Below are 17,209 nucleotides of genomic sequence, written 5' to 3'. Positions count from 1 at the left end.
TAGTATCAATAAATCCTCAGCACCACACCAGCACCAGAAGCATGGTGATTAAATTAATCATTTAACCCAATGGTTCTCAACATTGGCTGCAAATTGGAATCACGTAGGAGAACCTGAATCAGAATTTTTAGGGTGGGAATGGAACATCAGCATTTTTTTAAAGCTCCGTATAGGATTCTAATGTGACATTAGGACTGAGGATTACTGCTAATCTATACAAAGTGTGTTGAAATGTGAACATGAGTTTATTTGCATGACTTGAAAATCATTGCTGGTAACTACATTTCCCATCTTCTTTCATTACCAGAGCAATGCCCTTCTTGGACTTACAAGTATTTAGTGATAATTCTTTAATTAAAACAAACATTAAATGAAAACCTTACCACGTTGAGATATCTTAAATTTCTATTCCTGGATGACCTTAAGCACACTAATTCTTATCACTTCTTTACACATTTGTAAATGGGGGATAATTGTGTTTACTTTCTAGGATTATCATGAAGCAAAATGGGTTAATACATCAGAAAGTACCCAGTAAAATATTTGCATATAATAGATGTCATGTAGCTATCAACAAATAATGATAAATTGTAATCCTAAATATATTACTGTAGTTATAATTATAGTAAGAGGCTTAATTGTTCATAATTTTTACTTAAAATGTATGCAACAAATATTTATTAAACATTCACCATGGCTAGGCAATGTTCTGTAAGCTGATACACAGCAAAATGAACTGAAATCCCTGTTCTTCATTAAAATTAGTTTTCAAGGAGATATTAACCACATACTATATAAGGAAAAGCGCCAAAGAAGTGTGTGGGGGTGGTGGAGCATGGTGGCTTGGCGGGGAAGTATTTTTGTTAGATGGGATAGCAAGGGAAGTACTCATTGAGACCCCTGCATTTGAGTGAAGACCTGAGGGAAATAAAGGAGCTAACCATGAAGATTTTCAGGGTAAGGTAATAGGAAGAACATGCCTGGGGTGTTTAGGATAGAGGCTCTTGTGGCAGGATTAAAATCAAGTAAGGGGAAAATAACAGGAGATTAGATCAGAGAAGTAATACAAATATAGGAGTGACCATAGAAGTCCTTATGGATTGATTTTGCCCTTCTCATGTATTCGTTCAGGTAAATTTCTATTTCCATGCTGCAGAGGAACAATTAAGAAAAGTTATGGTCAAAGAGTTGTGATCAAAATATGATGTGTGTCTCTCATAGACCAGAGGATACAATTGCCTCAGCATGGTGACAAGTGTGTTTGAGATATGACTTGCTCCACAGTCTTTGTCCCTGAATGCTTGTGAAGGGCAGAACTCAAGTCCTCCAGAAGAAAAACACAGCAGAAGGTAGAAATGAACTTTGGTTGTTTAACTTATTAAGATTCTAAGTTGTTTGTTACTGCTTATAAAATACCCTGACTCATATATACTTCATATTAAGGACTTCTGCTTTCACTCTGAGTAAAATGGAAAACCAGCAGACATGCTCAAGATAGGTGTGAAATAATTTTACTTGTTTTAGACAAAATCACTCTACTTTGTTGGGAATAGGAGAAAAGCCTTGGTCAAGAGTAAATACTCTTGAACAGAAGATACTATTGAAAATGTGATTGCTGAGGTAGGGTGGCACAAACAAGTCTTTAAACAAAACAGAGTTTAAGTGACTCACATATCTAGTCTTAGTACCCACACTGTTTCTACCAGCTTAATTTCTACTCTCCCTTTGTCCCCACTCATTAATTGGGATGCTTTCATTTCTGTTTTTTCCTATGTTCAGTTGCCTATGATTTAATTCTTACACAAATATTAATTATAACTAAAAATAAATGATCCATTTAAAAATGCAATAATGTATACTCAGGATCTACAATGTCACAGGCAATAGAGATATAAAAACAAATACAAATCTTTTTCTGTGCCCTTGATCCCTCCATCTAAGGGGAGGAGCCTGAAGAAATATACAGTGAGTTTCACATAATAGCATAAGTGCCAGTAGGTTTGGTTTTGTTTTATAAAAACTTGAAACCAATGGTTTTTGAGAATACAGGTGCTAGAATTTGTTTAGGAAAAAGGTAAGTCAGATTATTACTGTTGATTTCATAGAACAGGTACAAACTGGGCTTTAGGGGGAAGATAAGACTTTCATAAACAAAGAGATGGAAAAGCATTTTAATAACAAAAGCATAAATATCAGTGAGTCGATCAATTTCAGACAAAATGTGGAAACAATTTCTGAAAAAATATGAAGTTTATTAAAAAGAAAATGAAGTAAATTTAAAAAAATAAGAAAGCAGCAAATTATGAAGGGCCTTAAATAACAGAAGGGAAAATACAGGCTGGCCAAAGAAAATTTTTTTGATAACATAGTTTCAACATGACCAAAAGGATGTTTATGATTTTAATATGCAAAGATGAAATGGGTGATTTAAAACACAACTGTGACAACATACCTGATTCAGTGTCTATATAATTTTGTCCCTAAAAAGGAACACTAGTTTGAGTCTTTCATTACATACTCTTTTATCTCAAATCTAAATCCAGGAATTATAGTGAATGCCTACGGTAACAAAAGAAGATAAAATAAGTTAATATATATGTCCTAGCTAGGGGAAAAAAGAAAGAAAATTGTACTGGGAATTAACAAAAATAATTTACTTTTTAAAGAAATCTCACAAATAACACTTAAAGAACATTACATTATTTTACTAAAAATATTACTTATATAAGAAAAGAACTTGTGTTGCTAATATACCACTATCTCAAAGCAAATTTCTGAAGTCTTAGAACAAATCTTATCATATCCATTGGCATAATGTTCAGTTATAAGTCCAGTGTTCTGTAAAGGTCAAAAGGATTTCTGGGGGAAAAAAAAGATAGATTTGATCAAGTAAACAATTATGCCAAGAAAAATTAAATTAGAGGATATTCTAGAAAGGAACTGATATGACCTAGCAGTGCACAAAGGGATGTAAATAAAAGGGCTTAATGTGTCCTTTGGGATTGGTTACATTGTCATTCTGAAATATAAAATATTATAAGTGTGTCAGCATAGTCATCAATGAAACACAATGTGAATATTGAGATTCTTGTAAGCATTCAGCCTGATCAGAGATACTGTGATTTTTTAAGTTGTTTATATTTAAGGGTATTTCATTCTGGTGAAAAAAATAATGGATTTAATTTCTCTTAAGCATATAAAAATCTAGTTACTAATAATAAAATTTCAAGCCTCATGATAAGGAGTACAGCACCAACTAAAGCCTTCTTTAAAGATGGGATGTGATTTCAGTTTCATATATAAGTTCCTTAAAATGTGACTATTCCATAAAAAGTAAATAATGTTTCTTAAGAATTGGAAATTTATATTTTTGGATATGAATTCCAATTGGCAAACATTATTTGGAAAAAAAAAGGCATTGAATTTTAAAAAAAGATCAAAGATACTATGTGTTTATCATTGAGGGCTCAACCATAGAACTGTTATTTGATTCTTTAAAGAAAGGTAGAGGAGATAAACGGGAAGGATAGGTAAGGTTACAAATACAAAGTATGGTCCAGTGCTAATCATCACAGGAGAAAATCTACCATGATAATTAACTCAGATCTCTAGGTGGCACAGAGGACATATAAAAAGGTTCTAACAACAACAGCAACAAAAAATTGAGTACCTTGTGAGTCTTGCTTTGTCACTATTTAGAGTTGTCCCTTGGCTTAAAATGTCGGAGTGGGTATTACTTTTGTACAGTCCATCCAACTCTCCTATTTTGTCCTTAAATAATCCATTCCCTCATATTGGTGATTTTATTTTCTACTATAAATTCTTACCCTAGGCCAATCTGTCTTCCTAGATCATGTAGTACCTAGTGACTTTTCTTTATCTTTCTGGGTGAGTGCATCTAATCTACAGAAATGCAGTCTCCTTAGGTACTGTGGAAAAGTAAAAGCATGTACCAATTCCCAGAATTTGTTCATATTCTATTCATATCTTATACAACTAGAGTCATCTCTTTCTTCATGTATGTTCAAGGGATCATGTTCAAATTTCCTTCTATTTTATACATCAAGTCACAGGATTTATATTAAGCACATAATATCCAGCACAGTTTATCTCTTTAAAAAATACTGTCTTCTATGTTTGCTTTGTCTTCCCTACTCTTTTCCTAAGTGAGATAAACTGGAGGCCATAGGTCTACAAGTTGACTCTTGAATAACATGAGTTTGAACTGAGTGGGTCCACTAATATGTGCATTTTTTTCTACAGTATAGCACTGCAAATGCATTTTCTTCATAACATTTTCTTATTGCTAGCTTACTTTACTGTAATAATACAGTATCTAACACATATAAATATGTGTTAATTGACTATGTTATTGGTAAGAATTCTGGTCACCAGTAGGCTATTTGTAGTTAAGTTTTGGGGGGAGTCAAGTTATGCACAGATTTTGACTGTTCAGAGGACCAGTGCCCCCAACTCCTATGGGATTCAAGGGTAAACTCAATACTGTCTGTGGTGAAATCCATATCCCAGTATTCATGAACTTAGTTTTGAACCATGTGTGTGTGTCATATAAATTAGAAGTCAGCAAATCTTTTCTGCAAAGGGCCATATATTAAATATTTTAAGCCTCCAGGACACATAGGTCTCTGTCTCATATTCTTGTTTCCTTTAAGGACACTTTAAAATGTAATATTCTTAGCATACAGCCACTGAGAAGCAGATAGTGGGATGGAGTTGGCCTATAAGACAACTCCTATTCCATATTATTAAAACTCACTTAATATAGCCTTCTTCATCTGTGAGATTATGTGAGAACTGAATGAGATCTATAAGAAGCCTATACTTCACTAAGTGTTTAAAATGTGTTGACTATTATTAATGGCAATTTTATCATTAGCATATGTATAAGTAATAGAGGCACTTAGAAAAGAATAATGTATTTATTGCCATTTGAAGGGTTTAAATCCAGATAGACAGGTTGATAACAGATATTCTGAGAAAGGATTAGAAGCAAAACAAAAGTCTATCTTTTGCCTTAAGTGAAATGCAAATCAAAACCACAAGATACCACTTCATACCCACTAGGGCTGCTATAGTCAAAAAGTTAACAAATCATAATCACTGATAATAACAAGTGTTGATGAAGATGTAGATAAACTACAAAGACAGTAAATTAAATCCAAAGTAACCAAAGAAAGAAAATGATAAAGATCAGAATGAAAAAAGTAAAATAGAAAAATAATAAAGAAAGAAATCATATAAAAAACTGGGTGTTTGAGAATTTCAAAAATCAGTAAACCTCTGGCTGGAATAATCAAGAAATAAAAAATATATAAATTATGAATACCAGTAATGAATGAGGTAATACCACTGGAGATACTACAGATATGGAAATAGTAGTAACAGAATATTATAAAGAATTTGTTACCAATAATTTCAACACCATAGAGGAAATGAAGAAATGACTAAAACTATTAGACCTCACTCAAGAAAAAATAAAGCAATTGAGTAACTGCATGTCTATTTGAAAAATCTGAATTTGCATTTAGAAACCTCACAAAACATATTTTAGGCCTTTATTATAAAGCTTTACTAGTAAGTTCAGCAAGCTTTAAAAAAAATAGTAACAATTCTGTACAGAATTCTATACAGATTATTTCTGCAAACTTAAGGGAATGGAAAAATTCCCAACTCATTCAATGAGGTAAAAGTTATCCTGACACCAAAATCACACAAAGCTATTATAAGAAAGGAAATTAGAGATTAATATCTATGAATAAAAACTCAAATATTTCAAATTAAATCTAGCAAACAGAAACCACCAATAAATATACAACTTGCAATTCATTACATTAAACTAAAAAAAGAAAAAAATCATATAATCTTTCCAATAGATGGAAGAAAAAATTTAAAAAATTGTCCAACATCCATAACTGATTTTAAAAAATCAGGAAACAGAGGAGAGAGCAAATAAATTAACCCGACAAAGGACAACTATGCAAAGAAAGATCTCACATTGTACTTAATCGAGAAAACTGAGTTGCTTTCCTTTAAAGATCAGAAACAAAACAAGAATGCCCCCGTCCTCACTCTTATACAGCATCATAATGAATATCCTAGCGAGTGCAACAAGGCAAGAAAAAGAAAGAAAAACCATTCAGATTGAATTAGAACTGTCTTATTCAGAGACAATATGGTTGTCTGTATGGAAAATCTAATGGAATCTACAAACAAAGCAAAAACTAATCAATAAATGTTACAAACTGAGTTATAATTCTGTTACTAGCAATGAACAATGAGAACTGTTATTTTTTAAAATACAATTTATAGTAATATGCAAATATAAACTATTTAGGAATAAGTCTGCCAGATCTGAAAATAAAAAAAAAAAAACACTTAGAAATTTTTAAAAGATCTAGATAAATGTAGTAATATCATGCATTCTTGAATTGGAAGACAGTATTGTTTAGATTTCAATTTTACCCAAACTGACATGTAGTTTCAACCCAGTATCAAAATACCACTACTTTTTGTAGAAGTTGACAAGGTTATTATAAGATGTATATGGAAACGCAAAAGATCTAAAATAGCCAAAACAAATTTGAAAACAGAACTAAGTTAGAAGACTTAAACTGACAAGCTAGAAAGGTCAAGATAACATGGTTGGCATCAAGACAGACAAACAGATCAATGGAACATAATGGAGTCTAGAAATAGACTCATATGTATATGGTCAATTGATTTTTGCCAAAGTGTAAAGTGCAAATGGTTGAAATGTTTATCTTTTCAGCAAATACCACTGGAACAGTTGGATTCCTATTTTGTAAAATAATAGCTTTGATCTGTAACTCACAAAATATAGGAAAAAATACCTGAAAATAGATCATAGTCCAAAATTTAAAACTGAAATTTTAAAAAACATTCTGAAGTTGACATAAGAGAAAATCTTTGTGGTCTTTGTCAAAGAGTTCTTAAATAGGACTTCTAACCCATGTTCCATTAAAAAATGAAAAACTAGACCTCAGGAAATTTAGTAATTTTTGCTCTTCAAGGACACTGTTAAAAGAATAAAAAGAAAAAACACAAACAGTAAAAATAATCGCATTATACATCTGATAAAAGTCTTCTACCTAGGTATCTAAAGACTTTTCAAAACTCAGTAAGAAAACAAACAACCCAATCTGAAAAATTAGCCACAAACATATTTTAGTCTAGGAAACACAGAATAATTTTGTAGCTAAATTTGGATTTGAATCACATATATTAAGGCTACTTATCCTACTTGCCTTACGTGCTCGCTTCGGCAGCACATATACTAAAAATCCTACTTGCCTTACAACCTGTTATTAATTTTTTGTGTTTTTCCCCAACCACAACCTTCTAAAACTTGTGCAAGGATAGATAAAAATTAAAACCAAACAGTAAAATTTTATGATCTATTCCTTTACTTTATTATATCTGTAAATGTACTTAGGTATATATGTTTTCACAAGTCACTCATGTTTTCTCTTCTTAATGTATTACATTTGGGCTCACCAGACTAAAATAAAACATTTATGTGCCTATTGTTTGAAATATGAAAATCAGATGATTTTTTCCTAAGATTTTATTTACTTATTTGACAGAGAGTGAGAGAGCACAAGCAATGGGAGGGGCAGAGGCGGAGGGAGAAGCAGACTCCCCCACTGAGCCAGGAGCCAGATCCCAGGCTCTATAACAGGCCACTGGGATCATGACTTGAGTCAATCGCAGATGTTTAGCTGACTGAACCGCCCAGGTGTCCTGAAAATCAGAGGATTTTTTAATTCCTAAAGAGTTTTATTTAGGAGATAAGTAAATTTCAAATGGAAAATTCAGAGATGAATTTGAGAACATTCAAGGTATAATACTTGATAGAAGATGACTACTTTTTAATATGGAGAAAATATATTTTTTTTCTCAATTTTACTAGGTATGTCCTCAGATATGCAGAGGAAATTATAACTAAATCATTCCTTCTCCTAAAGACCATAGGTTATTCAAGGTGTGTGTGTGTACGTATACACATTACCCACTACTTTCGTATTTGTTTTGCCTTTTTGCTGTTGTTGTTTTCTTTACCAAAGAAAGGAACAAAGTAGATCTAAGCTCAGTTCAAGACTTAAACTTTTTAAATAAGGAGTGAGAAGTTCTTCATCTGTAAAATTCTTCTTTAACTGTAGCATAGGGATATTAATCCCCAACAAATTCATGAAAACTTGTATATGTAAAGCATCTAACATATGCCTGACGTTCAATAAATGTTAATAATATCCCTCCTTCTATATCGTGCTTTAACTGTATTGCTTTAACTGTATTGCTGATGTTTATAATATGTGTGTTCAGAAACAAATATAAAAGAAGTGAATGCACAGTAATATTTATAGAAATATTTTCTAAAAGTATTCTTCTTTGCCTTGTTAATTGGTCAACAATTAGTAGGTGAGTAATAAGAAAACCTAATACTCTTGCCGTAGTATTTGACTCCTTGAGTACATATTTTTAAAATAGGCATTTGATCCACCCTCAAAGATTTTATGGCAAAAGTGAAAAAAATAGGGTGATTTCTACTTGTTCAGTTATTAGGAAAAAGTAGAAAATCAAATTGTCCAAATAAAGATCTAAATTATTTGTAATACATAATAAATGGGAGCACTACTAAAAATAATTTATTTCTATTCTATTATCAGGCTTTTGTTGATTCCATTTTATTCACCCAACCAGTGTTTTTTTTTTTTTTAAAGAATTTTTAAGTGATCTCTATAGCCAACATGGGGCTCAAATTTATAACTCCAAGATCAAGAGTTGTATGCTCTGCTGACTGAGCCAGCCAGGTGCCCCACCCCAACCAATATTTTAATTCTAGTCTGGTTCAAATTAAGATATATATAGCAGAATGAAATAAACTAACCAGAGTTTGAGTAGAAAGGAGTTTTGTTTTGTGTTTTTGAGTACAAAGAAGTTTTGAGGGAACAGGTTTAAGAAATCAGTATTTCTATGTTCTCAGGGCCACATCTAACTGAAATGTAACGAATCCATAAATAAATATATTAAAAATACACCAAACTAGGAAGATGTCTGTATAGATAATAGAGGGAAAAGAAAGGACAAGGAAGAAAGGAGGGAAGGGGAAAGAATGGGAGGGGAGGAAAGGGGAGTGGAGGGAGGGAGGGAAGACAGGAGGGAAGAAAGAAAGGAAGGGAAGGGAAGGAGGGAGGGAGGGAGGGAGGGAGGGAAGGAAGGAAGGAAGGAGGGAGGGAGGGAGGGAGGGAAGGAAGGAAGGAAGGAGAGAAGTAAAGGAGGGGAGAGGGAAGGGGGAGAGAAAGAAGAAAAAAAGAAAGAAGAATTAAGTTCCTTTATATTATTCTTCATATAATATCACCTGTACCTCACATTGTGGGACAAAGTATTTATAAATTTTTTGTGTGTCTTTACAAAAATTACTTTCAAACTGAATAAAACTAGGTAACATTTTAGTCCCTGTAGCCAGAGTAAAGGTGCTCTTTACAAACAGCTCTGGATGCTGGTTATTTTGCCTTCTCTCCTCTGTTTACTAACAAGTATGGATTAGCAGACTACACAGTACAGCCTACCTCCAGCTCAGTCTAAAGCACTGTAAACCAGTAACAGTTAGCGACAGAATAGCAATTACAGCCCACACAATTCATTACCTCTTTTAACAGAGTTCTTTTGTTTTGTAGCATAAAGGAGAAATAAACCATGAATGGATACCCAGTTCTGTATCGTTAAAGCTATAAATTCTGTAGAATTATGTACCAAACTACCATTTGGTGCTACTACTTGAGGGCTCTGTTTATTTGTTTGCTTCTCTGTTTTGACTAAAGGAATAAGGAGTCTTTCAGAGAAACAGCTTGCCTGCTTCCCCCCTGAAGCTTACTTTATTCTTTGAAACCAGACTTATTTTTGTTTGGTCATGTTTTTAAAACCATGTCAAATCTGACTTTAAGTTTGGAACTAAACATGAATTTTTGGGTCTTTTTTCTTTCTCTTTATTCTTGGAGAAATAAAATGTTCTCTCTCTAAGAAAAATACAAATATAAGAGGCTCTCTCAATATCTAATTTTTAAAACATTTAAATAAATCAATACCATATGGATTTTCTTTCTCTTACAATATATGTTTTAAGAAATCTATAGAAGAAAATGTCTTACATTTTTACCTGAAACGAAATCTGTCAAGAAACATCCTCAGCTGCTCAATACACTACATTTACTCTACTCTCCAGGTGTCCAATAGCTCTTTTTGCCTTGCTATAAATCATCTATTAAGGATGGTTGACTCTCTACTCCAAATTAGGGGACCTGGCAGCTGTGAGAATAAGGAGCCTAGAACTACCAATTACTTCGTCTGAATAAAGTTTCTGAAATATACTAGAGAGAGGACACTTGGATAAAAATCAATAGTTCCTACACTATGATTTGAAGTTTTAAAAGAATGGGAAAATGTTTTAATCCAGCATGCTTCTCTTAGGAGTTCATCATGATTTAAACATGATGCAAAGTCAGGGAGATAGCATTGGAATGAATTCGCCTTTTGAGAAAGGCTTCTAGATAGAGTGGCAATAAGGAGTCTCGATAAAGTTCTTCTATAGTCTCTATGCTGGTAGTATAGAAAACAATAAAGAAGTTGTATTAATGGCAATTTTCTTATTGCATGAGAAAGAAAGCCCTCTGACCTTATTGCTCCAATTATGTTTAAAAAAAAAAATCATGCTGACTCTGTATGTGTGCTATACTTATAGGTATTCTTTATTCCCATTTTATTCAATGCATCTTCTATTAGTTAAAAAAAAAAAAAAAGGCAGGAAAGCATTCTCTATACCAGAAAAAGCCACCGTGCACAATTGGTGGTGATAGTGGGAATGACAAAAATTCAAAATGTATCTCATTCTAACCTTGTTACTCTATGCTTTATTATGGGCACTAAGTGAATCCTAACCTTGTTTAAGATTTCAAATCAGGTAATTCATGAAAATTCCTTAGCACAATGTCTGGCATACAATAGCCATTTATTATCATTAAATGGTAGCTATGTATTATTGTTATTATTGTTCACTTGTATTTGTTGATTTTTTTAATTACATCAGTCACAAAATTGCTCTCCAGTGAAGTGAAATATGTAGACAACACCTATTATTCCACTTAAAGCACCAATACAAAAGTATAATAAAATGTTACATGAGGGAAAAACAAAAAGCAATCAAGAGCATCTGGTGCATTTCTGTTATTTTATACCTAAGGCAACTAAGAATCAGAGTGATATAGTGTGTTGATTAATATCCCTCATACATAGTTCAAAATGGGGATACTCTACATGGAAGTATGGTATGCATGCATTTCTCTTTTGCTTTATTCTACCTAAGGCTGCAGAATGCTAGGAGTCTAGAAGTTTTACTGGCTCTTTAGAGAAAGAACACCTGGTATTCTAAGCACTCTGGTTTGAGGAAGTGTCAAACAATGTGTTTTCTTAAATGTTCCAACATACACACAAGATAACAGCACCAAGAGCAACAAAACCATAGTTCTACCTCACTCTGACCTCTTCAGAGTTGCTGCACGTAAAGTTTGAAATTATCATCTGATGCCCTAGATACATTCTTCAGGAGAGCAGACAGGAGAATCAGAGCAATTACAGCCCTGAACCTATCATAGCTTTCCTGAAATCCAGAAAATCCTAATTCTGCCCTGCTTTTGTCCCTACTGTACCAAGTATGTAATTACAATTTCTGTGTCACAACAGCCTAAGACAAAATACAAACATGCAAATAAGAACTGTAAAGGAGTACTTCTGATCCCAAATATCTTCTTTCGGGGAACTCCCAATTATGCTTGAGAAACCTTAAGTCTTCCTCATCTATGGATTAGTTTTCTAGGGCATGTCTTAAAATTAATTTCCCTTCTCTCTTCCTTCAGCTGCTAACTCTTACTAGAAGTTCCATTTCCTCTGTTAACTATCACCGGAAGTATACATCTGTTGCCCACCAGTGGTTCCCTAACACCAGTCTACTGAAGCTGGGAGGCTCTCTTCTCAGTGCAGGGGCCCACACCCAGGGCAGTAGGTTAGCTGATACCTTATGACTTCAGGATCCTTCCACCAAGCAGCTCATTAGTTGAAACACAGGAAACTACCACTATTAGACCATTTATGACCAATTAAGTATTATTCAACCTGTTTTACAGTCTCTTATATTGTGAAAATTTTACTCTGGGATTCAGAAATGAATCCATGGATGTTGGGCCAAAACACAATTTGAATGAAGACTTGAGCTCACAAATCCCCTCCCCCTCCAACTCCAACCCATTATCTAAACAGCCCTTCATCCATTTCCATAGGAAGAATTATTTCCCAGAAGACAGTGTACTTCTCCATATGGGCCACCTACGACCAACACCCCTAGACATATTTAAATACAAATCTAATTACTGTTGAAGAATAAGAGTTGTCTTTCACTACACAGAAGCCTTCAGTGATGGCTTACTGCCCATAAATGACAGTAGCTGAGCCACTCTTGATATAGTTCAGCCATAATTATTTTCCCCAACAATATTGAAGCTACCATCATTATCGAAGGAATATTATCACAGACAAGTGTTTAAATATGTCCCACATATTTAAATCTGAACTTCTTTTCTTACATATGGAATTCCAAATCACATCCCTCCACTCTGTCTGAACTCCTCTAAAACCTTCCACATTTTTTTCTTCTCCTCCCTGGTGTCACTGGCACCTCCCAATTTAGTAAACTAGTGAATTTAATTAATGAATTTCTCACTCTTCCTTCCAGATCATTAACAAAGGCATTAAGTAAAAACAGTCCTAACACCTATCCCTGCATCTTCTCACTGGCTACCTCCTTCCCACTATACACAATGCTATATATTATCACCATTAATTTAAAATTCTTTAGCCAAAAGTAGTCACAGCTGGCTCCAATGGTGTAAATTAAGCAGGCTGTAAATGCATTAGTAAATTGTACATTATTTTAGTCTATCATCCTACAATAAAGTATAAAACTGGAGAAAATGGGTCTTATACATAAGAACTATATATAAATTAAACCTGACAATTCACAGACCTGTACTCCTGGGGCTAATAATACATTATATGTTAATAAAAAATAAAAAAATTTAAAAAGAACTATATATAAATTAAAAATCAGTTTTCTCATTAAGAAAAATTATGGGAACATTCTATCTTCTAGTCAACCTCTTTTTTGTTGAATCTTAATCCTGAACTCTGTTTTTTCCCTTATCTTCAACACCCTGTACTGGGAGGCTCTTATACCTTTCCAATCAAAATTCAGTCCTGTGTAAAGATTTTAAAAATGTATTCACTCAAGAAATTAGTCGTGCCTATCATGTGCCTGGCACTGTTCTAAGCACTGGATGTAAAAAAGTAAACTCAAGAGTCAAAACACCTGTAATAAAAGAATTTATGTTTTAGATTAGCTACTAAATAGATACATAGTACGTCAGATTGTGATGTCCTACATAGAAAACTAACGCAGGTTAAGAAATAAATGAAGTGTCAGGTTAAGGAAGGGTACTGTTACCAAATATTGCTTGTAAAAGGGACTGCACTGAAATAGTGACTTTTGAGCAGAGTGACAAAGAAAGTGAGGGCATAAATCACATTGTTATTGGAGATAAAAGCATTCCAAGCTGGGATAAAGCAAGTATCTATAGTCACAGCATAGCTGGGTTCAAGAAAGACCAAGGTAGCAGCTAGGCAGTAAATGAGAAGATGTGTGGGATGAGAGAAAGTCAGAGGATTTAACAGGAACCCAGATCACTCAGAACTTTCTAAACCTGGTCAAGATTTAGGGTTTTATCCATATGGAGATGAACATCTATTTTGAGTAAAGGAATAATATTATGGGACATGAAGATCTGTGTTTCTACAACTGTCACATATAGAACAATCACACTGGAATCCTATTAATAGGCAGATTCCTATTCACTGGGTGTGAGTGGAGTCCAAAATTCTGCATTTCTGACAGGCTCCCCAGTCATCGTGATATTGCTTGTCAGGGGACCATAACTTGAGAAGCAAAACTCTACACCACGGTTTCTCAAGGGATGGTCCCCAGACCATAAGTATCCACATTACCCAGGAACTTGTTAGAAATGCACATTCTGTGGTCCCACTTACTGAATCACAAGCTCTGGGAATGGAGCCCAACAATCTATATTTTAGTAAGATGTTCACATCGTTCTGATTCATGTTGAAGTTTGAGAACCACAACTCTGTATTTTTATAATTATCTTACAGGGTAGTAATGGTGGAAGAAAGAACAGTTAGGAACTATCAGAACAGGACAATAATAGCTTGAGTTAGGATGTTCTTGTGGATGCAATGAGAAGGGACTGAACTATGGATATATCTTAAAAGTAGAGCCAACAGGATATGTGAAGTATATGAGACAGAAAAAGAGGGTGACCCTGAGGCTTTCATTTCAGTAATTTAAAGAATGGAATTTCCATTTACAAACTAAAAAGATGTCGATAGAACAGACCAAATACAGGATAGAGTCAAGAATATGGTTTGGAATTCTTAAGTGTGATACATATGCTAAACATACTCAAGTCCAGATGATGAGTAGGCATTGGAAATATGATTCTATAGGCCAGGGGAGAAGTCCTGTCAAGAAATATGAAATTCACAGTTGTATTTGAGAGTTGATAGCATTATAGCCATGAAAATGAATGGAACAACTTAGGGAATCAATGCAAACAGAAAAAAGACACAAGTACTGTGGTCTCTGGAGCATTCCAATTTTAAAGGCACAAAGGAGCCTCACAAGGAACAACCAACCATGTAGGAGAAGCCAAGAAAAATAAATAGGGATGACAGTGTCTAAGATGGGTTAAGGTACTGATTAAGAAACTTAAGGTTACAATATGCCAAGTCCAATCAATTCATATTATTTTCATCTTCTACAGATTCACAATACTTACATGCTACACACACACTTCACCAAGTGTGTTCTCTCTAGTAGTAGATACTCAATAAATACATTTTTAAATGTTGAATTAATGAATTAAAAGGCAAGTCCCCATACACTCTCTATTTCTGCCCTATGAATATATTTTTATAATTGTAGTTATTTCTTATTTCATAATTCTATAATTTATTTTTTTAAAGTGCTTTAAAATGATAAAGTAATCTCACATAGATTGTCCCATTTAACCTTCAAACATCCCATAGGCCAGACAGGTAACTTTGTCATATCTTATAGCTGAGAAAAGTAAGTTTCAAGGCCAAATATGTAAGTTAACAAAAAAACTAAGGCTGGAATCTAGGGATCCTTGAGTCCTAAGCCAGAACATAGCCAATCATATTCCACTGTTTCAAACAGTCTCCATGCACAAATGGGAAGAACACAGCCCATGTCTGATTTTCTCCTAAAGCATCAACATACAGGATTGTAAGTCTGTTCTCATTTTGTAACATCATTTTATCAAATGAATGTGATGCAATTTACATTAGAAGCTTCAAATTTAAGAAGTAAAATACAACTGTTTTTAATATATATGCACATGATTATAATTAATCATATCAGTATGGGGGAACAGTTCTAGTCAATTTGTCACCTCACAGAGGTGTTGTAAAGATTAATTAGAATTAATCAGTTGAGTTATTTAGAGACAAAAAGCATTATAGAAGTACTAAGCATTAATTCTCTTTAAGATCAGTTTTGAGTTAAAAAGCAGTCATTGATCAGTAAAATATTCCTAAAAATGATTCACTCTACAGAGTGAATACTTGTATTTCTGATTTGTTCATGAAGAAGATTACAAATAGTGATCTCTTTGGTTATGATCTAATACAGTGAATGGAAACAAATATGATGAGACAGTGGAAATATTAAATATGACAGTTTTATTTGAGTAAAAGAAATATTTGCATGTTATTTGTTCCATTATTCTCTTTCTCCATCTCCAACATGCAAACATTTAATTAGTATTCTCATACTAATTTTTTCATAACACACCAAAAAATGTCATTTGACAAAATCCCTATCCTTAAGAGAAACAAAAAATATATTCACCTTATTAGGCAGCATTTAAAATATTTAAGCGTTTTCTTGAATATGGTTTTGTTAAAATAGCTTTCATTTTAAAATGTCAAAACTTATCAAAAAGCATTTAGCATGACTGTAGATATTTCACCTAGAGATAAGGAAAGTTGCCTTTACATAACACATTTCTTAATGCATGATGGTACCATTTAAGACCACTCTATATAAATATTTTCACACATCTTTCCTTTGGCTATATTTGTTTTCAATTCTACTTGTCTTATCTGTGAGAATTCATTTTAGACATGTACGTACAGAAAAATAGATCAATGTTAGGGACTAAAATACAATAGTAAATTTTGAGGTAACATTTTACCAATATCAGGGCTCTAAGAGAATACTCAATCATTTTGAATATAAATTTTAGATGTTTAATTCCATATATACCTGATATGGAAAGCATAATGAATTTCAATGGGTACAGTAAATTAAACAAACTATAATCAGGAACTTTTGTGAGCCAAGAAAAGTTGTGCATTTCTCTGATGTCAGAATCCTGTTAGTCCACCAACTCATCATGCTGTATGAGAAACTAATCAATGGTGAGTTAATTTTCTTAGTAGATTTTGAATAAATGGTCTGCTGATACCTTCCTTCCTCTGTTTCCAAAAGGCAAAGCAAAGCAGTTTTTGTGGAAAATGAAATACAGTTTCTAATGTCCTTTAAAAAAAAAAAAAAAAAAAACTTACACAAGGATATTTCTGGAAAAGGCAGTACCAATAGTATTTTTTTTTAATAGAGATCAAATCAGTTCCTCACTTGGGACAATTATCTGCCATTCCTTATTTATATTTATCAATTCAATCCTTACCTTCTATGGTATTTAAAATCATTGCCCACCACTGCTCTAGAACAAAGCAAAGCTCAAAAACTAAGAATCTTGCTCACATGTATTAGTTTCTGTTAACTGTTTTTACAAAAATATGAGGGAAATACAGTATGAAGATTAGCATATAAGTGCCACTTAATGGTATTAATTAGCTGATGTAGAAAGGCATCATTCCCACCTCTCTTTTTTTTTAATCTTCCATGTATAGGAAGCACAAAGCAATGGAAAGACTACAGGCAGACTATAGAATCATTCGACCC

The sequence above is a fragment of the Lontra canadensis genome, unplaced genomic scaffold (genome assembly GCF_010015895.1).
Source record: "Lontra canadensis isolate GAN:19392208 unplaced genomic scaffold, GSC_riverotter_1.0 scaffold19, whole genome shotgun sequence".
Classification (NCBI taxonomy): domain Eukaryota; kingdom Metazoa; phylum Chordata; class Mammalia; order Carnivora; family Mustelidae; genus Lontra; species Lontra canadensis.
The sequence above is the reverse complement of the archived record's forward strand: the minus strand, read 5'-3'. Positions refer to the sequence as shown.